Source organism: Theropithecus gelada, chromosome 7b (assembly GCF_003255815.1).
Source record: "Theropithecus gelada isolate Dixy chromosome 7b, Tgel_1.0, whole genome shotgun sequence".
Lineage (NCBI taxonomy): Eukaryota > Metazoa > Chordata > Mammalia > Primates > Cercopithecidae > Theropithecus > Theropithecus gelada.
The window spans coordinates 107086520-107112641 of record NC_037675.1 but is presented as its reverse complement, the minus strand read 5'-3'; the positions used below and the strand labels follow the sequence as shown (position 1 = coordinate 107112641).

Below are 26122 nucleotides of genomic sequence, written 5' to 3'. Positions count from 1 at the left end.
CCAGGTGGTCAGTACCAGGGCCACTCCACATGGCGGGCACCAGTGCTTCTGACCTGTGCTGAAGAAGAGCCTGTGGTCAGGCGGGGGCTCCCACTGGCCCCTGTCCTGGACAGGCCCTTCCCTAGGAGCAGCATCCAGGAGCCCAAGACGCGTGGGGGCTGCCCGCCCATCTGGGGTGGATCTTTGCAAGCCCCTTTATTTCTCACTAAACAGCTTGCCTGTAGAAGGGGGAATTCGAAGGGATTTAAATCCAGTATTTTTACTGGTTTTGCCCGGGGGGTAGCCAGGGTGTCTGCCCCCACCTGCTGGTGGAAACAAAGTTCCCACTCTGGCCTTTTCCGTTAGGGTTTTGTTTTATGGAGGTTGCATATGACCATCTCCCCGCAATGTGATGGTGGGGCCAGGGACTGGGGAGAGGGCAAGCCCCGGAAGGGTGGGACTGCCTGTGAGGTGGGCATGGGCCTGCAGAGGGACGTCCGGGAATACACGGAGGCTGACAGGAAAACACGCAGGCGTCTAGCACCAACACTGGGGTTAACTGTGATGGGAGGGGCTAGAGACAATCTGAGTGGGCTGGAATGGGGGTTGTCGCGCACCCCTCGGGAGTGGATGTGGGTGCCCAGCAAGAGAAGCAGACGCGGGCCCGCAAGGGCCTGCAGATGGAAGCTCCAGAGGCAGCTCCGGGACTGCCACAAACCCCGCCCCTCCACGTGCGTCCCTGTCCCGGGAGCCGCCCCTCTGCCCCCCAGGCCCTTCCCCGGACGCCCCAGCTGCTCCACTGCCCGGACTTCTCCCCTCCTGCCCCCATGGAACCCCCACCCTGGGCTGTCTGGGCCTGCCTAGCTGCTTTACGGGGTCCCCTGGGCCCGTGTGCCAAGCGCCCATCTCAGTGTCCAGGGCTCAGCGCACTCAGACGATTCGCACGCGGACCTCTAGGGAGGACCCCCAGGCACCGCCAGCCCAACCCCGGCGGCCGGGAACTGGGCCCCGCTGCTGCCGCCGCTGACGCTCTGCTGCCCCCGTGTGGCCGATAGCAGCATCGCACGGCCGACCACAGGGGCGCTTCCCGGACCCGCTCCTGGCAGGGGGTGGGGCAGGGGCAGGAGCAGGGGTGGGGCAGGGGTGGGGCAGGGGCAGGGGCGGGGGGCAGGGCCAGGCGTGCCCTTGGGCCGGATCTCGGCTCTGCCTTGAGCTCAGGGCAGGGGCCCGGTCTGTGTCCAGCGCTGCGATTCCCTCCGGGCCCGCCCCCTGCAGCCGAAATGACTGTGGGGTCCGTGAACAGCCTGGAAGGAGCGCGGCTGCGTTCCCGGGGTGGACAGGTCACAGCCCTGGGCCTGGTCCCGCAGGGACGCCGGGGGCGGCCCTACGCCTCCCAGAGGAGTGGGTGGGGCCGGGGTCCCTGACTTGCTGCGGGGGCTCGTGCTCCCTACCTCCTTGCTCAGGGCGGGCGGCAGGTGCTGGGTTGACACTCGCAGCGCAACAAGGACACCCCCAAGCTCGTGCGCCCCACGCGGCAGCCCTCCAGGCCCATTCGTGACCACGTTGAAAACCCGCAGGCCTCAGGCCCAAGCCTATTCCTGGGCAGGCCGCGTTCCGGGGCTTCCAAGGGGACACTGGGCCACGCCAGGAGGAAGTGGGTTCTAACCAGGGTCAGCGAGCATCGGGTGCCGCCGGCAGAACTGCGGGGACAAGGGGCCCCACGGAGGAGCCCAGGCCAGCGTTCCAGACGCCCCCGCCTGCAGCCCTGGCCTCCAGAACTTTCTGGGGGTGTTGAGCGCCTCTGCCAGTCGGGATCTGGGCACAGACAGGGGCAGGCTGAGCCTTTGGGGCCAGTCAGACCTCGGTCGGGGTCGGCATCCTGTGCCCCACTGGCAGGTCAGCCTGCGAGGCCACAGCCCCATCCCCAGCAGTCCTGTCCCCGCAGGGACCCAGAGTCAGGCTCGGGAGCCCCCTCGTGTCCGTCCGGCGACACTGCAGTCCCAGCCGGCCCCAGGTCCTAGAGACTTGGCCCCGCCCCAGCCAGGTGGGGTTCTCAGGTAAAGCGAAATATAAAAACAGACACAGATTGAGTGTGCATGTATGTCTGTGCATGTATAGCTATGTGTGCATGTTTACCTGCATACATTTCCAGCTCTACCCACTCAGAGGCCCTAGGGGCGATTTGCGACATGAATGTCAGCACTGAGAGCAGGTCTGGGAGTCAGGAGTTGAAATGCCCTTACAACCTTACTATTAGCAAAGATGCTTTGCTGGACCAAATCCCAGCTAGGCTCCTGAGGCTCCTCCAGGGCCCATCTGTGCACTTCCTTGCGAAATCAAATTTCAGGAGGAACTCTGCTGAGACAGTGTAGCAGGAAGCCTCACCCTCGAAACCCACCACCCTCGATAAGGGTCACCCTCACCATCTGACCGGATTCCTCATCCTCCACCATCCCCAGGTGAAGCTGGCCTGCCTTCAGCAAGGACCCTGGCAGGGCACTTCAGCCAGAACCCCCTCCCTTGAGGTGGCTTCGGGACTGCCACAAACCCCGCCCTTCCACGTGTGTCCCTGTCCCGGGAGCCGCCCCTCTGCCCCCCAGGCCCTTCCCCAGATGCCCCAGCTGCTCCACCGCCCAGGCTTCTCCCCTCCTGCCCCCATGGGACCCCCACCCTGGGCTGTCTGGGCCTGCCTAGCTGGCCGTGTGGGGTCCCCTAGGCCCGTGTCCCAAGCACCCATCTCAGTGCCCAAGGCCCAGCCCATCCAGAGGTTTCACACGCGGGCCTCTGGGGAGGACTCCCGAGGCACTGCCAGCCCAACCCCGACGCCGGGAATTGGGCCCCGCTGCTGCCTCCTCTGAGACTCTGCCGCCCCCGTGTGGCCGACAGCAGCATCGCATGCCACCGACTCCTGGGCGCTTCCGGGACTCAGCTCCTGGCAGGGGGTGGGGCAAGGGCAGGGGGCAGGGCCAGGCGTGCCCTTGGGCCGGACCCCGGCTCCGCCTTGGGCTTGGGGCTGTGGTCCAGTCTATGTCCAGCACTGTGATCCCCTCCTCTCCCCACCCCCTGCAGCGGAGGTGGCTGCGGCACCCGCGAACAGGTGTCAGCTTGTGCGGGCTCTGAGGTCTGGGATCCCAACGTCTGCCAAAGTCCTGCGTTCCGTGGGTGCGGGGACGCTGTGACCTGGCCTCGCAGGGCTGCAGCTGGGGCGGCTGGGGAAGCTGGCCTGGGTTCCTCGGTGGGGCCCTGCACCCCCCACTTCTACCGGCAGCATCCGATGCTCCCTGACCCTGGTTAGGACCCTTCCTCCTGGCGTGGCCCAGTGTTCCCGCGGAAGCCCCAGAACGCGGCCTTCCCAGGAGCCGGCTCGGGCCTGGGGCCTGCGGGTCTTCACTATGGTCGCGAATGGACCCAGGGGCTACTGCGCGGGGCGCAAGAGCTTGAGGCACCAGCCTCCGGCCACTGTCCCTGGAGGACAAGGGACGCGGCTCCGGAGCAGAGGGTCCTCCCCTGGGGATGCCCTCCCGGCGGCTGTGCGTGGGGCTAGGGGCTGTGCCTGGAAGTTGGCGGGTGGGAGAAGCCTTCTGAGCACAGAGGACAACAGCCAGGCCCAGGCCCAGGCCCTGCAGGCCCCCAGGGGCTCCAGAACCCCAGAGAGGAGGAAGGCCTCTGTGTGCTCAGAATCAGCTCACACCCCGGGGAGGAACCTCAGAGGGCCAGGACAAGGAAAAGAAGGTCCCTGCCCAACATCGGTCTGGGTGCTGGTGGGACAGGGCAGGCTCAGCCTTGGGGCCAGTCAGGGCCCTGTTGGGTTTGGGGTCCCCCTGCCGGGTCCGCATCTGCAGCCACAGCCCCTCAACCCCAGCAGGGACCCCAGAGCCGGGATCGGGACCCCCGGTGGCCGTCTTGTACCACTGCAGTCCTGCTGCTGAGGGGTTCCCAGGGTCCCTGGCCCCGCAGCCTCGTGGGCTCCCGGGCAGGCGTGCTCTGCCGTCCACTCATGCAGGGCCAGCGTGGGGCCTGTGGACCTCAGAGGCAAGCCTCAAACACGCACCCAGATTAGGATCCCAGGAACCGGCTCACACACAAATCAGAAAAGTCCTAAAGAAGCAGAAACAAAAATCAGTGAAACGAGAAACTATAGAATAAAAACCCAAAGAAAAGCGAAATGTCTGTGTTATCAGACAGAATATGCAATGTGTGCTTAAGAGGTTTTTTTGTTTTGTTTTGTTTTGTTTTGAGATGGAGTCTCACTCTGTCACCCAGGCTGAAGTACAGTGGCGTGATCTCAGCTCACTGCAACCTCCACCTCCAGGGTTGAAACGATTCTCCTGCCTCAGCCTCCCGAGTAGCTGGGACTACGGGGGCCTGCCACCACGCTCGGCTAATTTTTTTTTTATTTTTGGTAGAGACGGGGTTTCACCATGTTAGCCAGGATGGTCTCGATCTCCTGACCTCGTGATCCTCCTGCCTCGGTCTCCCAAAGTGCTGGGATTAAGCGTGGCCACCACGCTGAGCCAAGAGGTGTTTTAAACTTACAGAAGCTATTCAAATATACTGCAAAATGAGAAAATACTGCACGTTGCATTTTGAAATGACCTGAGAGTTTTACAAAGAACTTCTAGAATTGAAAACTGTAATTGGTGAGGCTAAAATAAGAATGCATGGGACAGGCAGCGCAGAGGACAGGCGGGAGCGGGAGCTGGTAACACGGAAGAAAGAGCGGGAGACGCCACCCAGCCGCAGCGCAGCCCCACGGAGGCTGGACGGAGGCTCCCGCAAGCGCTTCTTCTGTCCAAAGGAGAAACAGAGTCGGGGGAGGCAGTGGCTGGGAATTTTCCAAAATCGCTGAATAATAGGAGGTGTCAGGATCAAGAAGGCCAAGTCCCAAGCAGGATAAATAAAAACAAACTCCACGTCCACACCTTGACGCTTGCGGATGGAGCTGCCAACACCAGAGGCAAAGAGACTTTAGAAGTATCCAGAAGGAGGCCGGGCGTGGGCTCACATCTGTAATCCCAGCACTTTTCGAGGCATAGGTGGGGGGGTCACCTGAGGTCAGGAGTTCGAGAGACCAGCCAGGCCAACACGGTGGAACCCCATCTCTACTAAAATTACAAAAATTAGCTGGACGTGGGGGCGGGTATCTGTAGTCCCAGCTACTCGGGAGGCTGAGGCAGGAGGTTGCAGTGAGCCGCCATCGCGCCACTACACTCCAGCCTGGGCGATAGAGTGAGACTCTATCTAAAATAAATAAGAGAGAGAGAGAGAGAGAGTGTGTGTGTGTGTGTGTGTGTGTGTGTGTGTGTGTGTGTCAGGGCCGGGCCGACCCGGGCAGGTGCACTCGCGCGGCCACAGAGACTCTAGAGCCGGACTCGGGAGCCCCCCGGCGGCCGTCCCGTGCCACTGCACGTTCTCATAGACGGGAGAGTCTCAGGAACCCAGCAGCAAACAAGACGCCTGGAGCAGCCTCCGAGCATCTACTCCCATCTGCCGGCTGTTTACACCCGAAAGCCACCCCCAAGACCAGGATAACCGGTGACACTTTCACACAAAGGGCACAGGGACTTAACTCCCGCACGCTGGCTGCTGGCGCCTCCTAAGAGTGTGTTTAGAAATGTTAAAAGAAAAAACTATTCCATGGTAGTTGTTCAGCGCGGAGAGGCAGGCGTGACGCAGTTCCACCGAGGCAGGAGCAGGGACCACCACTGCCATGGGGCAGAGAGATGGGGCTCAGTTCTTAACATAGCATGGGCTGGCAGGGATTGACAGCCAGGGAGCTGGGTAAACTCAGAGGACGGACATTCCCAAGAGGAAATATTGGGGGGAAGGAGGGTTCCGGCTAAACTAGCCCAGGAAGATTTTTGCTGAAGACAGACCAGGGTGATCAGACCTGGGAGATGGTGGAAGAGGAGAAACTTAGGATCAAGGGTGATCAGATGTCAAGAGTAGGTCTTTAAAGTGACTTAGCTAGGTTTTTTTGTTGTTGTTTTTTGTTTTCTTGAGACAGAGTCTCGCTCTGTCGCCAGGCTGGAGTGCAGTGGCATGATCTTGGCTCACTATAACCTCTGCCTCCTGGGTTCAAGCCATTCTCCTGCCTCAGCCTCCCGAGTAGCTGGAATTACAGGCACATGCCACCACACCCAGCTAATTTTTGTATTTTTAGTAGAGACAGGGTTTCACCATGTTGGCCAGGCCGATCTTGAACTCCTGACCTCAGGTGATCTGCCCTCCTCGGCCTCACAGTGCTGGGATTACAGGCGTGAGCCACCGCCCTGGGCCCCACCAGGTGCTTTTTTAAGCCTTTTTCTTACGAGGAAGTGCAAGCAGGCCTAGGAGAAGGTTCCGGAGCCCGACTGCAGTTTAGCCAAGCAGAGAATCTTTGTCAGTCCACCCTGTTTAAGGAAAGAGGAGACATTCTCATTTCCCTTAAACAATATAAGTCCGTTTTCTTGTTGGATGGCCTTTCGTTCGTTAAGAACCAGCTGGGTTTTCTGCTGGGACTGGGTAGAAGAGGACATTTGACTGCATGGCGCTAGCAGTTGAACGTTTAAAGAGGAGATATTCTGTGAAAATAAATGAAAACCGAGGTTAACAGAAATGCAGTTTCTGAGTCCATGGGCACCAGGCCAGAAGATTTCCAGACGCTGGGCCTGAAGCATGTTCAGCTGCAGCCAGGTAGGCAGCCGAAGGGCCTTCCTGATTCGCAGGTCAGGTGTTTTGCAGAAGCTGCCCGCACAGGGTCTGTGGTGAATATTTCTCTAAAGTTTACCTCAGCTTGTCCCATTTCAGCTCACAGGGCTTCAGTTTTAAATTTCAGTGATTCCAAGTCAGACGGTGAAGGAAAAATTGGAAAAATTAGTTTGCAGAGTTGTGGCCTGATATTAGAGAAAACTAGAAGAATTCTGAAGGGGGGCAGTCCTTCTACACCTGTGGGTATTTCTCATCAGGTGGGACGAGAGGTTGAGAAAAGAAATAAGACACAGAGACAAAGTCTAGAGAAAGAACAGTGGGCCCAGGGGACCGGCGCTCAGCATACGGAGGACCTGCACTGGCCCCGGTCTCTGAGTTCCCTCAGTGTTTGTTGATTACTATTTTCACTATCTCAGCAAGAGGAATGCGAGCAGGGAAGGAGAGCAGGGTGATAGTGGGGAAAAGGTCAGCAAGAAAACATGTGAGCAAAGGAATCTGGGTCACAAATAAGTTCAAGGGAAGGTACAATGCCTGGATGTGCACGTAGGCCAGATTTATGCTTCTCTTCACCCAAACATCTCAGTGGAGTAAAGAATAACAAAGCAGCATTGCTGCCAACATGTCTCGCCTTCCGCCACAGGGCGGTATTGCTCCTATCTCAGAACTGAACAAATGTACAATCGGGTTTTAAACTGAGACATTCAGTTCCCAGGGGCAGGCAGGAGGCAGAGGCCTTCCTCTTATCTCAACTGCAAGAGGCCTTCCTCTTTACTAATCCTCCTCAGCACAGACCCTTCATGGGTGTCGAGTTGGGGGACGGTCAGGTCTTTCCCGTCCCACAAGGCCATATTTCAGGCTATCACATGGGGAGAAACCTTGGACAATACCCGGCTTTCCAGGACAGAGGTCTCTGCAGCTTTCCACAGTGCATTGTGCCCCTGGTTTATCGAGAATGGAGAATGGCAATGACTTTTACCAAGCACACTGCCTGTAAACATTTTGTTAACAAGGCACATCCTCCACAGCCCTAGATCCCTTAAACCTTGATTCCACACAACACATGTTTTTGTGAGTTCAAGGCTGGGGCAAAGTTACAGATTAACAGCATCTCAGGGCAAAGCAATTGTTCAGGGTACAGGTCAAAATGGAGTTTCTTATGTCTTCCTTTTCTACACAGACACAGTAACAGTCTGATCTCTCTTTCTTTTCCCTACATATCCCCCTTTCCTTTTGACAAAACCGCCATCGTCATTATGGCCCATTCTCGCTGGTCACCGTCTCTTTGGAGCTGCAGGATACACCTGTCGACCTTGTTTTTTTTCAGGCTTTTCTTAGCTAACCGTGTCAGCTCCTTTATTTGGTCCCAGTTCGGCGGCTTTGCTTGCTTGGTGGATGGCCACTTCTTCTGTAAGTGGTAGGTACCTAAATGGAAGCTGGTTTTTTCCTGGTGAAATACAAGCAAAACCTCTCCCCCATGTTATCACCTTCCCTATTTCCCATGACTTACTTTTGTTGTCTTTCCACCAAATCAGTTTTCCCTCATGTGGGCTGTTCTTTTTACCAGTAAAGTGTTGTTCTGCAGAAGTAGTGGTCTGATTTCTATAAATGTTTAAAAAATTTAAAAAAAAAGACTGCTAGATTAAGTTGCATCTGGGGAGTGTTATACTCCTTACTCTCTTTTTCCTTTTTTTGTTTCACGAATTGAGCTTTGAGTGTTCTATTAGTTCTTTCAATTATGGCCTGTCCTTGGGAATTATAGGGGAGTCCTGGTGTATGTGTAATTTTCCACTGATTTAAGAATTTTTGAAATGTTTTGCTACAGTATCCTGGCCCATTATCAGTTTTAATTTTTTCTGTAACTCCCATGACAGCAGAACAAGATAATAAATGTCTTTTAACATGGAAAGTACTTTCTCCTGTCTGGCAGGTTGCCCATACAAAATGTGAATAAGTATCAACTGTCACATGTACAAATGACAATTTTCCAAATGAAGGTACATGTATGACATTCATGTGCCATAATGCATTAGGACATAGAACTCTGGGATTAACTCCTGCCTCCTGAGTGGGCAGGTGTAGGACCTGACACTGACTGCAATGTTGTACAATATTTTTTGCCTGTATCCACGTGATATCAAATTTATTTTTCAGTCCTGTTGCATTTACATGAGTCAAGGCATAAAGTTCTTGTGCTTCTATGAATGCAGACAACACTAGCAAGTTAGCTTGTTCATTTGCTTTAGTTAAAGGCCCTGGTAAATTAGTATGTGCTCGAATATGACTAATATAAAATGGGAAATTTCTTTTTCTTACAGGTTTTTGTAACAAATTAAACAGCTGGTTTAACTGATCATCCATACTATATTTGATTAGGGCTGTCTCAACATCCTTTGTAGCTTGTACTACACATGCAGAATATGAAACAATGTTAATAGGCTGACTAAAATCTTGTAACACTGAAATGACAGCAACCAACTCTGCTCTTTGAGTTGAGTGATATTGAGTTTCAATGACTCATTCTTTTGGCCCAGTGTAAGCCAGTTTTTCATTGCTGGAACCATCAGTAAACACCGTCAGAGCATTTTCTAAAGGTTTATGTCTGGTAATTTTAGGTAAAATCCAAGTAGTCAATTTTAAAAATTGGAAGATTTTTGTTTTTGGGTAATGATTGTCAATAATTCCCACAAAATCAGCAAGACCAATCTGCCATGCAGCAGAATTGATAGAGACTTGTCTAAGCTGTTCCTTGCTTAAAGGAACAATGATTTTATCTGGGTCACTTCCACACAATTTTATTATTCATAATCTTGCCTAATTAATGTAGCCATTTGATCCAAGTACAATGTAAAAGTCTTAATCGTACCATGAGGAAGGAAGGACCACTCCACAAGATCTGTGTTTTGAACAATAATGCCTGTTGGAGAATGTGCAGTAGCAAAAATCAAAAGTTGGAGTGGGGCTAACCGATCTATTCTATTTACTTGTGCAGACCGAATTTTTTCTTCAACTAATTCAGTTGCTTTAGTTGCCTCTGGAGTTAATGTGATTTTACTATTCAATTCTGGATCCCCCCTCAAGATAGAGAACAAATTTGACATGGCATAAGTAGGGATGCCTAGATTTGGCCAAATCCAATTAACATCTCCTAGCAATTTTTGAAAGTCACTTAATGTTTTTAATGTGTCTTTTCTTATTTCTATTTTTTGTGGTTTAATTTTTCTTTCCTCTACCTGCATTCCCAAGTAATGGAAAGGAGCGGAGGTTTGAATCTTACCAGATGCTATTGTCAGTCCCGCGTTTGCAACCTCTGTCTGCAGAAATGTGTAACAGTCAATTAATTTGTCTCTCATTTCTGCAGCACACAAAATATCATCAACATAATGAATGATGTCACAGTCTGAAAACTTGTCTCTAACTGGCTGAAGAACTTGAGCTGCAAAAGTCTGACAAATAGTTGGACTATGAAGCATTCCCTGAGGCAAGACTTTCCACTAAAACCTGGTGGCTGGTTCTTTATTATTTATGGCTGGTATAGTAAAAGCAAATTTTTCAAAATCCTGTTTTGCCAGAGGAATGGTAAAAAAGCGATCCTTCAGAGCAATTTTAATTAAAGGCCAGTCTTTGGGAATCATGGCCGGAGAGGGCAGCCGGGGTTGGAGAGCCCCCATGGGTTGAATTACCCCATTAACGGCTCTTAAGTCAGTCAGCATGCGCCATCTGCCGGATTTTTTCTGAATTACAAACACTGGAGAATTCTAAAGAGAGAAAGTGGGTGAAATATGTCCTTTTTAAAATAGTTTTTTAACTATTTTATGTAGCACCCCCAACTTTTCCTCAGGGAGCAGCCACTGTTTGACCCAGACAGACGCTGCAGGGCGAGTCTGAATTGCTCCTTCACCGTAGTGAACTGCATGTGGGCAATAATGGGCACCGGGAGCGAGTCGCAGAGAGCCTGGTTTCGGGCTCCCTCCCCCAGCACTCACTCGGCTGAGGAGGAGGTGGCCATCCTGGTTTTAGCCCTGATGACCCCGATGGTTTTGGACCTTTTTCTTCTACTTTTAATGTTTCAGGGTATATCACCTCCTGTCATTGATTGTAGTCAACATTTTGCATTGACCGAGCCATTACAGACTCTGCTACATATTTACAATGTGAACTTTTCGTTCCTTTCCGAAATTCTGTCCCTGCCTCTTCTTCACAATCTATTACACAGCTTTCAGGGGCATTAGAAACTGAAACACTATCTTCTCCTGTTTGAAACAGTTCTAAAGTTGCTTTAATGATGGCCTAATCATTCCATACCATAAGTGGAATGATTTTACCTTCCCTACTTGCATGTTTTAATTCTTTGTCAATTTTTTCCCAAACTTTTAGATCTAAAGTTCCCTGTTCTGGAAACCATGGACAGAACTGTTCTATTGTTTGAGATAGTGTACTTAGATTTTGTGTAGAAGCTCTAACTCCCCCTCTTCTTAAGAGAATTTTAATGAAGCTGAGACAAGAGGCATATTTACTTTCAGTTTGTCCTATTGTTACCTGGATTCCTCCAAGCGCACAAGCTTACCGCAAGGCTGACCGTGGACATACTCAGGAATCTCTCGTCGACTGTCCTCAATGCTCACGTTCTTAGCGTACCTTTACCCTAGAGAAAGGCACCCACGTTTGGCAGCAGATGAAGGGGGCCAGCCCCTGCACACCTATGGGTAGTTCTCGTCAGGCGGGATGAGAGACTGAGAGAAGAAATAAGACACAGAGACAAAGTCTGGGGAAAGAACAGTGGGCCCAGGGGACCGGCACTCAGCATATGGAGGACCTGCACTGACACCGGTCTCTGAGTTCCCTCAGTATTTATTAATTACTATTTTCACTATCTCAGCAAGTGGAATGCGGTAGGAGAGCAGGGTGACAGTGGGGAGGAGGTCAGCAAGAAAACATGTGAGCAAAGGAATCTGTGTCACAAGTAAGTTCAAGGGAAGGTACCCTGGATGTGCACATAGGCCAGATTTATGCTTCTCTCCACCCAAACATCTCAGTGGGGTAAAGAATAACAAAGCAGCATTGCTGCCAACATGTCTCACCGCCCGCCACAGGGCGGTATTGCTCCTATCTCAGAATTGAACAAATGTACAATCGGGTTTTATAACGAGACATCCAGTTCCCAGGGGCAGGCAGGAGGCGGAGGCCTTCCTCTTTACTAATCCTCCTCAGCACAGACCCTTCACAGGTTTCGGTCTGGGGGACAGTCAGGTCTTTCCCACCCCACGAAGCCATATCTCAGGCTATCACATGGGGAGAAACCTTGGACAATACCCGGCTTTCCAGGGCAGAGGTCCCTGTGGCTTTCCACAGTGCATTGTGCCCCTGGTTTATCGAGAATGGAGAATGACAATGACTTTTACCAAGCACACTGCCTGTAAACATTTTGTTAACAAGGCACATCCTCCACAGCCCTAGATCCCTTAAACCTTGATTCCATACAACACATGTTTTTGTGAGCTCAAGGTTGGGGCAAAATTCCAGATTAACAGCATCTCAGGGCAAAGCAATTGTTCAGGGTACAGGTCAAAATGGAGTTTCTTATGTCTTCCTTTTCTACATAGACACAGTAACAGTCTGACCTCTCTTTCTTTTCCCTACAAATTCAAGATCCAGTCCAGTTTGCAGATAAATAACGAAACCTCGTAAACAGTGAACAGGGCTGAAATCTCATCACGGTGCCCTGCAGTTTTCCATTGAGTCATTTTTTACTACACAGTCACTCCCATATTTCCATAAATGTTGATCCAAATAGGAGTGATATGTTTGCAAAGTAAGTCTAGTTTCACTAAACTTGGCCTGATTGTTTATATAAGTGCAACAAGAAGCAATTGACCACACTGGCTCTCTTTAAATTTGCTTTGCTGGAGGCTGGGCGTGGTGGCTCACACCTATAATCCCAGCACTTTGGGAGGCCAAGGCGGGTGGATCATGAGGTCAGGAGTTCGAGACCAGTCTGCCCAACATAGTGAAACCCTGTCTCTACTAAAAATAAAATAAAATTAGTTGGGTGTGGTGGTGTGCGCCTCTAATCCCAGCTACTCGGGAGGCCAAGGCAGGAGAATCACGTGAACCCGGCAGGCGGAGGTTGCACCCAGCCGAGATCACGCCATTGCACTCCAGCCTGGGTGCCGGAATGAGACTCTGCTCAAAAAAAAAAAAAATTGCTTTGCTGGAGCTTTTCATAAAGAATCTCAGATTAAACTGTAAAGGCCTCCTGAGGCTGGGAAGTCACACCAAGGACTTGCCATCTGACTTGGCACTCAGTACCTGTAGATCTGGATGAATTCCTTTCTTCTCACAGTCCCCAAAATGCCCTGAGGTTGCTGGGCTGCTTTACTCAACCTGCAAGACCGGGAACCCTCAGGCCAATTTTTCCAAGTGGGGGTTTATCAGCTCCCTAAAGTCAACCCTAGTTCCTTAAAGCTGTGTGGTCATATCTGAAGATATGACGTTCCAGTCAAAGCCTTGGTAATATCATCAGTGTCTGTAATTGTGCCCCGTTACAAGGAGAACAGATTCTTATTGAACTTTTATAAATAATTCTATTGTCATAAAAACAAGTGTAGGGAAAAGAAAGAGATCAGACTGTTACTGTGTCCATGTAGAAAAGGGAGACATAAGAAACTCCATTTTGGCCGGGCGCGGTGGCTCAAGCCTGTAATCCCAGCACTTTGGGAGGCCGAGGCGGGTGGATCACGAGGTCAGGAGATCGAGACCATCCTGGCTAACATGGTGAAACCCCGTCTCTACTAAAAATACAAAAAACTAGCCGGGCGTGGTGGCGGGCGCCTGTAGTCCCAGCTACTCGAGGCTGAGGCGGGAGAATGGCATGAACCCGGGAGGTGGAGCTTGCAGTGAGCCGAGATCGCGCCACTGCACTCCAGCCTGGGCGACAGAGCGAGACTCCGTCTCAAAAAAAAAAAAAAAAAAAGAAACTCCATTTTGATCGGTACTAAGAAAAATTGTTTTGCCTTGAGATGCTGTTAATCTGTAACTTTAGCCCCAACCCTGTGCTCACAGAAACACGTGCTGTGTGGAATCAAGGTTTAAGGGACGAGGGCTGTGCAGGCTCTGCCTTGTTAACAATATGTTTACAGGCAGTGTGCTTGGTAAAAGTCATCACCAGTCTCCATTCTCGATTAACCAGGGGCACAATGCACTGCGGAAGGCCGCAGGGACCTCTGCCCGAGAAAGCCTGAGTATTGTCCAAGGTTTCCCCCACTGAGGCAGCCTGAGATATGGCCTCGTGGGAAGGGAAAGACCTGACTGTCCCCCAGCCCGACACCCATAAAGGGTCTGTGCTGAGGAGGAGTAGTAAAAGAGGAAGGCCTCTTGCTGTTGAGATAAGAGGAAGGCCTCCGTCTCCTGCACGTCCCTGGGAATAGAATGTCTCGGTGTAAAACCTGATCGTACATTCGTTCTATTCTGAGATAGGAGAATACTACCCTGTGGCTGGAGGTAAGATACGCTGGCAGCAATGCTGCTCTGTTACTCTTTACTACACCGAGATGTCTGGGTGGAGAGAAGCATAAATCTGGCCTACATGCACATCTGGGCACAGTACCTTCCCTTGAACTTATTTGTGACACAGATTCCTTTGCTCACATGTTTTCCTGCTGACCTACTCCCCACTATCACCTTGTTCTCCTGCCACATTCCCCTTGCCGAGATAGTGAAAATAGTAATCAATAAATACTGAGGGAACTCAGACACCGGGGCCAGTGCGGGTCCTCTGTTTGCTGAGCACCGGTCCCCTGGGCCCACTGTTCTTTTTCTATACTTTGTCTCTGTGTCTTATTTCTTTTCTCAATCTCTCGTCCCACCTGACGAGAAATACCCACAGGTGTGGAGGGGCTGGCCGCCTTCCATAAGAACACTCACTATTCGTTTTGGGGCTCTGGAGGGATTGGGAAGGGAGAAAACAGTTGTTTCATCTCTGTTCGCAAAGGTGTAACTTACCAAATTGCCGTAAACTATTGACAGCTTAAGGGAAAAAAAGTTTTCTAAAATCTGGAAAATAAAACATTAAAGAACCAACAATGTTTCCAACAAAAAGTCATTTAAAAATTATCCTCGGCTGGGTGCAGTGGCTCACACCTGTAATCCCAGCATTTTGGGAGGCCAAGGCCAGCAGATCATGTCAGGAGTTTGAGACCAGCCTGAACAACATGGTGAAACCCCGTCTCTACTAAAAATACAAAAAAATTAGCTGGGCATGGTGGTGCATGCCTGTAATCCCAGCTGCTCAGGAGGCTGAGGCAGGAGAATCACTTGAACCCAGGAGGTGGAGGTTGCAGTGAGCCAAGATCGCGCCATTGCACTCCAGCATGGGCAACAGAGTGAGACTCCATCTCAAAAACAAAAATTATCCTGATTGGTTCATTCAGTCCCATGTAATTAAATCTTGCTCTGTTTGAAGCTGGATTAGGAGTTTCATGACATTAGTTTTCTCATTCCATTTCTGAAAATTCTTACACAGTCCAATGCTAGGATCTCAAAGCTATCAGCAGCAGTCTGTATATCGGAGTAACTGTCAGAGTCTTTTTCATGAATCTCCTTGAAGAACAAGCCACTTTTGTCTGTAGCTAATTGCAAATGACTTTAGAAAAGAATCAAAGGAAAACAGTAACTGTGAATGGCAAAGGCTTAAAAATGGCCATTTTTAAAGATGTGATGAGAGTTCATTATAATAATGATACAATTGACAAGGAAATCTGGTTATTTCTGTAACATACAACACTTTAACACAATATCTGAAATTATGGCTGATAAAATTACACCACGACATATCAGATTTCTGGGATTTCCACATAATTTCTGAAGTACTCATTAATAACATTTCCAAATATATAATTTAAAGCTGTAGCATCAAATACTATTTGCTTTCCTTATAACTTATAATGTTTTCCTTATAACTTTACTTATCAAATAAGCCCAGTTAGACCAGGCGCAGTGGCTCACGCCTGTAATCCCAGCACTTTGGGAGGCTGGGGTGAGTAGGTCACCTGAGGTCATGAGTTTGAGAACAGCCTGACCAACATGGCAAAACCCCATCTCTACTAAAAATACAAAATTTAGCTGGGCGTGATGGCACACAGCTGTAGTTCCAACTACTTGGGAGGTCAAGGCACAAGAATCACTTGAACCCGTGAGGCAGAGGTTGCAGTGAGCCGAGATCTCACCATTGCACTCCAGCCTGGGAGACAGAGTAAGAGTCTGTCTCAAAAAAAAAAAAGCCTAAGTAGTTTAAAATCTCTCTCTTTTTTTTTTGAGACAGGCTCTTGCTCTGTCACCCAGGCTGGAATATAGTGGTGCAACCATGGCTAACTGCAGCCTCCACCTTTCAAGCTCATGCTATCCTCCCATCTCAGCCTCCAGAGTGGTGGGGATTACAGGCATGTGCCATGTCACCTGGCTAATTTTTTTTTTTTTTTTTTGTAGTGACAGGGTCTCACTAAGTTGCCAGGACTGGTCTTGAAATCCTGGTCTCAAACGATCCTCCCACCTTGAACTCCCAAATTGCTGGGATTATGGACAGGAGCCACCATGCCCGGCCTAAACTCCAGGGGTAAGGCCATTCCAAAGCGTCCAAGTTGACTATACTGAAATGCCCCCAATAGGCCACCTCAAGTAGTTACTAGTGATAGTAGACCACCTTACCCACTGGGCAGAAGCTCTCCCCTTCCCACATGCAACAGCCAGCAATGTCGTCAAAGCCCTGTTAGAACATATAATACCCAGGTTTGGACTAATAGACACCATTGATTCAGACAACGGGACCCACTTTACCAGGCTCATTATTAAAGGGCTAACCCAAGCGCTAGAAATAAAGGGGGAATACCATACTCCCTGGCATCCACCCTCACCAGGAAGAGTAGAAAGAATGACCCAGACTCTAAAATCCCACCTACCTAAATTAATTCTAGAAACCCGGTTACCATGGACTAAGTGTCTTCCCATTGCCCTGTTAAGGGTCCGAACTGCTCCCTGAAAAGACACCGGCCTATCCCCTCATGAAATGCTTTATGGGTTGCCTTATTTAAGTTCCACTACTGACCTCCCAACATTTGAGACAAAAGATCAGTTTCTTAAAAGCTATGTATTCAGTCTGTCTTCTACCCTCTCCTCCCTTGAATTCCCAGCTCACCAACACCAGCCCCGAGATCACGTTCTTATCAGAAGCTGGAAAGGGGAAAAGCTTGAACCCACCTGGGAAGGACCTTATCTGGTGCTCCTAACGACCGAGATGGCAGTCGGACCGCTGAGAAGGGGTGGACCCATCATACCCGAGGCTAAAAGGCCTCGCCCTCTCCAAAGTCATGGACCTTCATCCAGGACCAATCCCCACCAGAGTAACGTTAAAGAAAAACGCCTAATCGGCCTGTCCGTTTTTCCTCTTCTCTTTCCCTTAGCTACCCCACATCTCACTATTAATGTAAGCAGGGCAAAGTCACCCCAAATCATTACTTTTGATGCTTGTCTTGTTATATCTTGTGGAGACTTGCAAAGTCAAAGGCAGCTCTACTTCAGAAAAGTATCTTTGCGGGAAAAAAAATTGCTCTTTTTCATTAATCAAAGACATAATGAAAGACAACATGAAGCACAAGAAATTCTCTTGATGAAACACAAAAATCTTAGTTTCCTAGGCCAATTACTTAAAAGGTAAAGGAAAACCTTCAGACCGCCACCGCCGCCTCAGAACCCAGGCCTGGGGGGCGGTGGGGCAGCGTATGGAGCCCCCGCCCCCCGGAGCTGCCAACATTGCCAGCGCCACCGCCACCCAACACACAGGTACCCCGGGATGGCGTGAGCGCTCCCCCAGCGATGGACCCATCTGTGACGCCGTGGCAGTTTCTGCTGCAGCTGCGGAGAGAGCAAGGCAATGGCCACATCTGCTGGACTTCACGGGATAGTGGTGAATTCAAGCTGGTGGATGCAGAGGAGGCGGCCCGGCTGTAGGGGCTACGCAAGAACAAGAGCACCATGAATTACGACAAGCTCGCCGGGCCTTGCCGTCCTACTATCACAGGAACATCATCCGCAAGGAGAGCGGCCAGAAACTCGTCTACAAGTCAGTGTCCCACCTGAGGTCGCAGGGTGCTCCACCGAGGACTGCCCGCCCCAACCAGCGGTGTCTGTTACCTCCGCCATGGCAAATGTGGCCCGTGCTGCCGTACCTGCCGCCCCAGGGAACGCTGTCTCAGGAAAGCCGGGCACACCCAAGGCTGCAGGAAGGGCAGGCCCCGGCGGTTTGGCGCGCAGCAGCCGGAACAAGCACCTGCGCTCGGGCCTCTCTTCCACCCGCACCATCCAGTCTCTGCAGCCACAGCCGCCCCCTCGGCCTCGGCCTGCTGTGCTGCTCCCCAGCGCCGCTCCTGCAGGAGCAGCAGCGCCCCCGGGGAGCAGGAGCCCCAGTCCCAGCCCCCTGCAGGCCCGCCTGGAGGCTGAGGAGGCCCGCTTGCCTCTGCAGGTCATCCTGACCCGGCCCGAGGCCCCAAACCTGAAATCGGAAGAGCTGAATGTGGAGCTGGGTTTGAGAAGCGAGAGTGGAGGGGCCCAGGGAAGAGTCGGAAGTTGCGGGAGAGAGAGGGTTTGTGCCGGAAACCGCCAAGGCCGAGCCCAGAGTCCCTCCACGCGAGGGCGTGCCAGCCCGGAGGCCCGCGGTCGTTACGGACTCCGCAGGGCAGCCGGCGGCCACGCGGTTTCCAGCCCTGAGATCTCCCGGCCGCAGAAGGGCCGGAAGCCCCGGGACCTAGAGCTTCCACTCAGCCCGAGCCTGCTAGGCGGGCCGGGACCCGAACGGACCCCAGGATCGGAAACTGGCTCCGGCCTCCCGGCGCCGAGGCCGGCGCTGACCCCCGTCCCTGCTTCCTACGCATACATGGACCCTGGTGCTGCTGACACCCAGCTCGCTGCCTCCAGCTTTCACTTCTGGAGCACCCCGAGTCCCACTGCGCCCCGTAGCCCTGCCAAGCTCTCCTGTCAGCTTCCGTGCAGCGACAGCGCCCAGGTGCACATCCCTTCCATCAGCGTGGATGGCCTCTCGACCCGGTGGTGCTCTCGCCAGAGCCCCAGAAGCCATCACCACCACCACCATCATGCCTTCTGCGGTCACTCCATTCTTGCTCTCTCAAGGAGAAACAGTTCACCTGAAAGACTCGTGCTCTGATTGTGGTGGGGTGCGGATCCTTGGGAAGAGTTACTCCCAGGAGTAACTGACTCTCATTAACTCCTCCACAGAAAACACACAGCTTCCACAGCTGCTCTCTTTTCTGTCGGTCCCCAGTGGCTGCCCTTACACGTCTCCTACTTCAGTGGTAGGGGCGGCTTGTTTATTTATTTTTTGAAGGCCTCTGGGAGGCGACTGACGTAACCTTTTAGGATGGTTAGGACATCTCCCCCACCTCCCCACTTTTTTCCCCAAGACAAGACAATCAGGGTCTGGCTTAGACCCTTCTTTCTTTATTCCTCAGCCTGCCCTTGGGGAGTTGAGGGAGCCCTGTCTGCATTTTCGGATGTGAGTAGAAGAGTTAGTTTATTTCGTTCTGTTATTCCTGGCCATACTCAGGGGTCCAGGAAGAATTTGTACCATTTAATGGGTTGGGAATCTTGGCCAAGGAAGAATCGCCCCCTTGGAATAGAAGTTTCCACCTCCCCAGCCTTTCTCTCAGACAGCTTATCCTTTTTCAATCAACTTTTTGGCCAGGGAGGAATGTCCCTTTGTTCTTCTTCCCCCTGAGAAGCCATTCCTTTGTCAGCCAAACTCCCTGGGGTCCTGCCTGTTTCCCCCCAGTGGAGGGGATTTTGGGGGTGGTCCCCGTCTGGGGGGCCCCTCCAGCCAGTACTCCAGGTCTCCCTGTCTCTCCTCTGCTGCCATTTTGATAGTACAATCTATTTTTAAATGGGGATTTTCAATAGGGGAGAGGGAGTCATCTCTTCCTATATTTGGTGGGGTGGGTGGGAAGGAAGGGATCTGGGGGGGTATCTTCCTGCCGCCTCTCCCCACAAGTGTTTATTTCTGATACCAAATGTGTATTTTCAGATCCCTCTCTCCCAGCTCCCCAGTTTCCTGCAGGTGGCTACAAAGGACCCTTTCAATGTCCCTGGAGTTGGGAGGGAGGAATGGGGGACATAAAGCCTGTCCTGTCTCTATTCTAGGTAGGAGAGAGTGGGTTCAAAGACTGCTGGACTCACCTGTCAGCCCTGGCCCAGCCCAGGCCTCGGGACCTGGGGGTTGGTGATTTGGGGGACAGTGCTACACTCGTCTCCACTGTTTGTTTTACTTGCCCAAAATTGACCTTTTTTTTTTCTAAAAAGTCCCAGAGAATGGGGAATTGTTCCTGTAAATATGTATTTTTCAAGGTGAAAAAAAAAGAAAGAAAAACCTTCCAGAATCAAGAGCAGACCAATATTCCAGAAAACTGTCACTTTAACAGAGAAGACCAAATTCTACTTTTGCATCAGTGAACTGTTAATAGTAAAGCTAGTTTTAATTAAACCTTATCAATAAATCCATCCAGGCTGGGCAAGGTGGCTCACACCCGTAGTCCCAGCACTCCAGGAGGCCAAGGAGGGTGGATCACTTAAGCTCAGGAGTTTGAGACTAGCCTGGGCAGCATGGGGAAGCCCTGTCTCTACAAAACATACCAAAAAAAAAAATTATGCAGGCGTGGTGGCACATGCCCATAGTCCCAGCTACTTGGGAGGCTGAGGTGGGAGGATCACTTAAGCCCAGCCTCCAGGCCTCAGTGCTGAGTGTCACTGCACTCCTGCCTAGGCAACACAATGGGACCCTGTCTCATAAATAAATAAATAAATAAATCCAGCCAGGTACAGTGGCTCACGCCTGTAATCCCAGCACTGTGGGAGGCCAAGGCGGGTGGATCATGAGGTCAGGAGTTCAAGACCAGACTGGCCAACATGGTGAAACCCCGTCTCTACTAAAAATACAAAAATTAGCTGGGCATGGTGGTGGGTGCCTGTAATCCCAGCTACTCAGAAGGCTGAGGCAGAAGAATCATCTGAACCCAGGAGGTGGAGGTTGCAGTGAACCGAGATCATGCCACTGCACTCCAACTTAGGCAACAAGAGTGAAACTCCATCTCATAAAAAAAGATAAATAAATCCAATCACAGCCAACTGTGACCACATAAGATCCCTTTTCCACAATCCTTTTACAACTTTTTTTTTTTTTTTTTTTTTGAGACAGAGCCTTGCTTTCACCCAGACCAGAGTGCAGTGGTGCAATCTTGGCTCACTCCACCTCCCAAATTAAAGCGATTCTCGTGCCTCAGCCTCCCGAGTAGCTGCAATTACAAGCATGCACCACCACGCCCGGCTAGTTTTCCTCGGCTGCGTCTGTCCCACTGTATTTCAGTTACCACATTTTTCTCAATCATTATTTTGATACCTGAAATTCCTACTTGGTTCTTTGTGCTCCCTGTTATTGCTTTCTATTGCTAATATCTTTCCTTAATTCTTCAAGGATGTTACCGCGTTTATCTTTAATTCTTTGCCCAGAGGTTCTGACACTCCTGCTGCACACAAGTCATGCTGTGGGGGGCGCTGTTTTTCTCTCACGCACTGTTCTCTCCAGGCTCTTGTTACTTTGGCCTGGGGGGTATGTCCCCCAGCGGGGCTCAGTTCCTCTGGCTTCTGGTGTGGCCTGGGGAAGTGCTGAAGGCCACAGCCTGGTCTGGGTGGGTCCTGGCAAGCTTTGGAGAGAGGAAGAGGGAGCAGACAGGCCTCATCACCCTGGCTCAGCGGTGAGCCTTCCTATTTCTTGCCCCACCACCAGGCTGCCCTCTAGCGGGGCTTCACCTTCCAGTCTCCATGATGGAGAAGGCTGGAGGGGGTGGTCTCCACAGTTGCAGCCCAGCCCTGGAGACGTGGGCGGAGTAGGCAGGCAAGGGAGTGGAAACGCGGCTGTGCTCCAATTGGGATTTTCCATGGAAGGTGTATCTCCAAAGGAACTAGAGGTTAGAGTGGGATGAGTGGGATGCGGAAACCGCGAGGGTGAGTGCAGAAACCTGAGGCTGCCGCATCCAAGCTTTGCAGCCCAAGACCCAGCGAGGCGAGGGTCCGGCACAAAGGGAAGCTGTGTGGACCCAGCCGCCACGGGAGGGACAACAGTCTTGGGAAAGTTGTCAGAAGCAAAATACAATCAAAATGAGAAAAAAAAAAATCTGACAAACACAGCAGAAAGGAGAAGGGCAGAGAGGGTCGGGAAGGGAGAACCAAAGGTGCCCTGCAACCTGACAAAGCTCCCGGAGCCGCGTTGGCCCACAAGTTCCCCAACTCCTCCCCACAGGGTTGCCACCACCAGGAAGCGCCCAAAGGATACCAGCGGCAGAGACCCGGCTGCCCCCACCAAGTTTCGCCAAGAAAGGGTCAGTCGTGAGAGCAGAAGGCAGGGAGATGGTTCCTGAGGGTTCCCTCCGCCTCCCCGGGGCCTCCACCCCAGTCTGCAGCCCTCACCCCACATGGGGCCAAGACAGTATCCAGCCTGCCCAGGGCTCTGCAGCCCTAAGCGTTTGCCGCTAGAGTCAATATGTCGTCCTAGGCATGCAGGTTCTCCAGGGTGAATTGTTTCATTTTTTTAAGAGTGTCTTGCTCTTTCATCCAGACTGGAACGCAGTGGTGCGATCATAGCTCATTCCCGCCTCCACCTCCTGGGCTCAAGGGATCCTCCCACCTCAGCCTCCCAAGGACCTGGGACTACAGGTGCACACCACTATGCCCTGCTAATTTTTTAAATTTTTTGTGGTGACAGGGTGTTGCCATGCTGCCCAGGCTGGTCTGGAACTACTTGGCTCAAGGGATCCTCCCTCCTCAGCCTCCCAAAGTGCTGGAATTATAGGCGTGAGCCACCACACTTGGCCCAGGGTTGATTTTTGTTTTGTTTTTGTTTTGTTTTTGAGACAGAGTCTCACTCTTGTCTCCCAGGCTGGAGTTCAGTGGCATAATCTCAGCTCACTGCAACTTCCACCTCCCAGGTTCAAGTGATTCTTCTGCCTCAGCCTCTCAAGTAGCTGGGACTATAGACATGTGCCATCACACCTGGCTAATTTTTGTATTTTTAGTAGAGATGGAGTTTCACCATATTGGCCAGGCTGGTCTCGAACCCCTGACCTCAAGTGATCCACCTGCCTCGGCCTTCCAAAGTGCTGGGATTACAGGCGTCAGCCACTGCCCCCGGCCCAGAGTTGATTTTTTATTAGCTTTCTTTGCCCTGGGCAGGACCAAAGGCCCTCATATTCTGTTTCTCAAAGGGGGCTGTATGTGCATAAATGTACAGATATCATTTTACATAGATTCTTTCTATATTATGTATCATCATAAAATTTTAATGGAAAAAAGTATTATCAAATCACCTAAAAGCGCCGGGCATGGTGGCTCATGCCTGTAATCCCAGCACTTTAGGAGGCCGAGGCGGGTGGATCACCTGAGATCAGGAGTTCGAGACCATCCTGGCTAACACAGTGAAACCCCGTCTCTACACAAAATACAAAAAATTAGCAGGGCATGGTGGCACACACCTGTATTCCCAGCTACTCAGAAGGCTGGGGCAAGGAGAATGGCTTGAATCCGGGAGGCGGAGCTTGCAGAGAGCTGAGATGCCATCACTGCACTCCAGCCTGGCGAGACAGCAAGACTCCGTCTCAAAAATAGTAATAATAAATAAATAAATATAAAATAAATCACCTAAAAGCTGGGGAACAAGAAGGACACCTTAACTTACATGAAAATTGATCATCTGGGCCAGTTCTGAAGCTTGTCACAATTCAGATTTGTCAGAAACTGGATCCAGTGAGCACCATCGCCTGCCCCAGACCCAATCAGCCAAGCATGGGGAGAGCAAAGAATTTCGAAGTTTAAAGTGTGCCTGTGAAGAACTGCTTTGTGTTGGATAAATAAGTTTAAATTCTTTGAAATCTGGGTTTTTTCTTTCTTTCTTTGGGTTTTTTGTGGGTTTTTTTTTGAGACAGGGTCTTGCTCTGTTGCCCAGGCTGGAGTGCAGTGGCACCATCTCTGCTTGCTGCAGCCTTGACCTCCTGGGCTTAGGTGATCCTCCTGCCTCAGCCTCCCAAGTAGCTGGGACCACAGGCATGCGGCACCATGCTTGGCTAATTTTTTTTAATTTTTTGTGAAGACAAAGTCTCACTACATTGCCCAGGCTGGTCTCAAACTCCTGGGCTCAAGCAATCCTCCTCCAGCCTCAGCCTCCCCAAGTGCTAGGATTGCAGGGGTGAGCCACAGCACCCAGCCCTTGGAAATCTTTTGTAATGCCCAGTGATGTTTGTAATGTGTTGATAGCAGAGACCAAGTCAGGGTCCCTCATTCCCGAACACAAGTGGGACAGAGTCCCAGCCTTCTTACAGCAGATGTCACCGTGAGGCTGGGCCCTGGACAACAGTGTGAGTGAGATAAGCTGGGGAGCTTCCACCGGGCCAGGCTGTTGGGGCCTTGGCCTGAGTGTGACCCAGGGCAAGCCAGGGTCAGTCTGTGATGAGCATCAAGGTTCAGTGTGGGCCTGCACTCAGGGCCTGGGACTATGAGAGATGTGTCAGTCAGGGGGACGAGGCTCTGCTGCAAAAACAGAGGCCCCAAGAGCTCAGTGGCTTCAGCAGCAAAGGGTGGTCTCCTGCTTGGGTTTTGGTGGGGAGGTGGGATCCGCTCCAGGAGTCACTCAGGGCCCATGCCGAGGCACCCACCTTCCTTAGCCCACCCCTGGAACCGCAGCCTCTCCAGGCACTGCAACAGGGGAGATGCCGCTGGGCCATGGTCAGCCAGGAGGTGACACAAAGGTGGCACAGGAGGTGATGCGGGAGGTGACATGGAGGTGACATGCAAGATGATGCAGGTGATGTGGGAGGTGACACAGAGCTGATGCAGGAGGTGACATGGAGGTGACACACAGATGACACGGGAGGTGACGTGGGAGGTGACACGAACCCACTGGCCAGGCCCTCGCTGCCGGGGGCAGGCGGAGGCAAGGGAGCAGATGAGTGTTCAGTGAGCAGAATCGGGCTCGGGTTCTGGTCAGGAACATCAGCCCAGCCTGGGGCTGGGGCGGGTTTAACCTTTGGCCCGGGCAGGGTCCTGTGGGGTCAGGGTCGGGGTCGGGGCCCCACTGGTGGGTTCCGGTCTCACAGCCGGGTCCCGGCACCTCCCTCCTCACAGGGACCGAGCGCCGGGCTCGGGAGCCCCCTTGTGGCCGTCTGGCGACACTGCAGGCTCCGCTGGCGCCAAGGTCCGGAGACTCCCGCCTGCCCCAGCCACATGGGGTTCTCAGGCAGGTGAGCTTTGTGGGCAGCCCTACCTGCCAGGAATGTGTTTGCCCCCCACCTACAAGCCAGCCTTAGCCACGGTCCAGTCCCTCCATAACATCACTTGGTGAGGCCTACCCTAACCCAAGGCCTGCCTGAGTGGGGTCTCTCTGTGTGGCCCTGCACCAACCTCCCTGCATCACACTCCACTCCACGCACCTGTGTGATACCTGTCTCCATCCAGGCGTGGAGCCTCTCTTCCTAGGAGGCGTTCCAGAGACGCCCCGGGGGGCGGGGGTCACTCAGGTGCACCCACGGGTGCAGGTTTCAGATGGGAGACCAGCACGCACCTGCTGTGTGGCTCCTGCGATGAGCACTGCCTCCTGGTGTTGTGGACTTGGCATCCGGTGCACAGGCCCACCCCGCCTCACCATCCCCTCCAGGACCACCAGCCGTTTGTGTGCAACTTCCCACAGCAGCCTTGAAAGTGTTCACGGAGGGAACGCAACACGGACCAGCTCTCGGGGAAATCACTCCCTGGGCGGATACTCATGAGGGCGGGAGAAAGGTTTCCTCAAGACTCATGCACTTTGCTACACATGTTTCCAATGAGCTCCACGTTCAGCTTATTTCATAAGCAATGAGTAAAAGTGAGTCGGTCACCTTAGGTCACCTTCAGCCGGGCGAGCGCTATGGGCCAGCAGGGGCTGCACGGCAGTGGGAGTGCAGACTGAGAAAATGCAGACCCCCGGGGCATTACGCATCTCTCCAGCTCTGGTCCACTGTGGTACCAGGGGTCTGATCAGGCCTGTGTCTTTCTCCTTCTTGAACAGCCCAGAGAATTCATCTAAACAGCTTTCCCACAGCCGCTCCCCACGCCAGGTGGCCCGATGGGAGTTCCGGACCAGAGCTGTCTCCAGGGACATTCACACAGCCTCAGAGATTGATGTTGGAGCAGCCCTAGTGGGTGTGGCTGGCTTAGGGGCTGGCATTGGAACAGTGTTTGGAAGCTTGATCGTTGGCTATGCCAGGAACCTGTCTCTCAAGCCGAGCTCGTCTCTGATGCCATTCTGGGCTTTGGTCTGTCTGAGGCCATGGGACTCTTCTGTTTGATGATCGTCTTCCTCATCCTCTTCGCCATGTGA

General features: G+C 52.2%; 2 pseudogenes; both read left to right on the top strand.

The window, feature by feature from the left end:
• Positions 1-17532: 17532 nt before the first annotated feature.
• On the top strand, positions 17533-18672 carry LOC112628844 (annotated as a pseudogene).
• Positions 18673-25715: 7043 nt separating this feature from the next.
• LOC112628834 lies at positions 25716-26122 on the top strand (annotated as a pseudogene).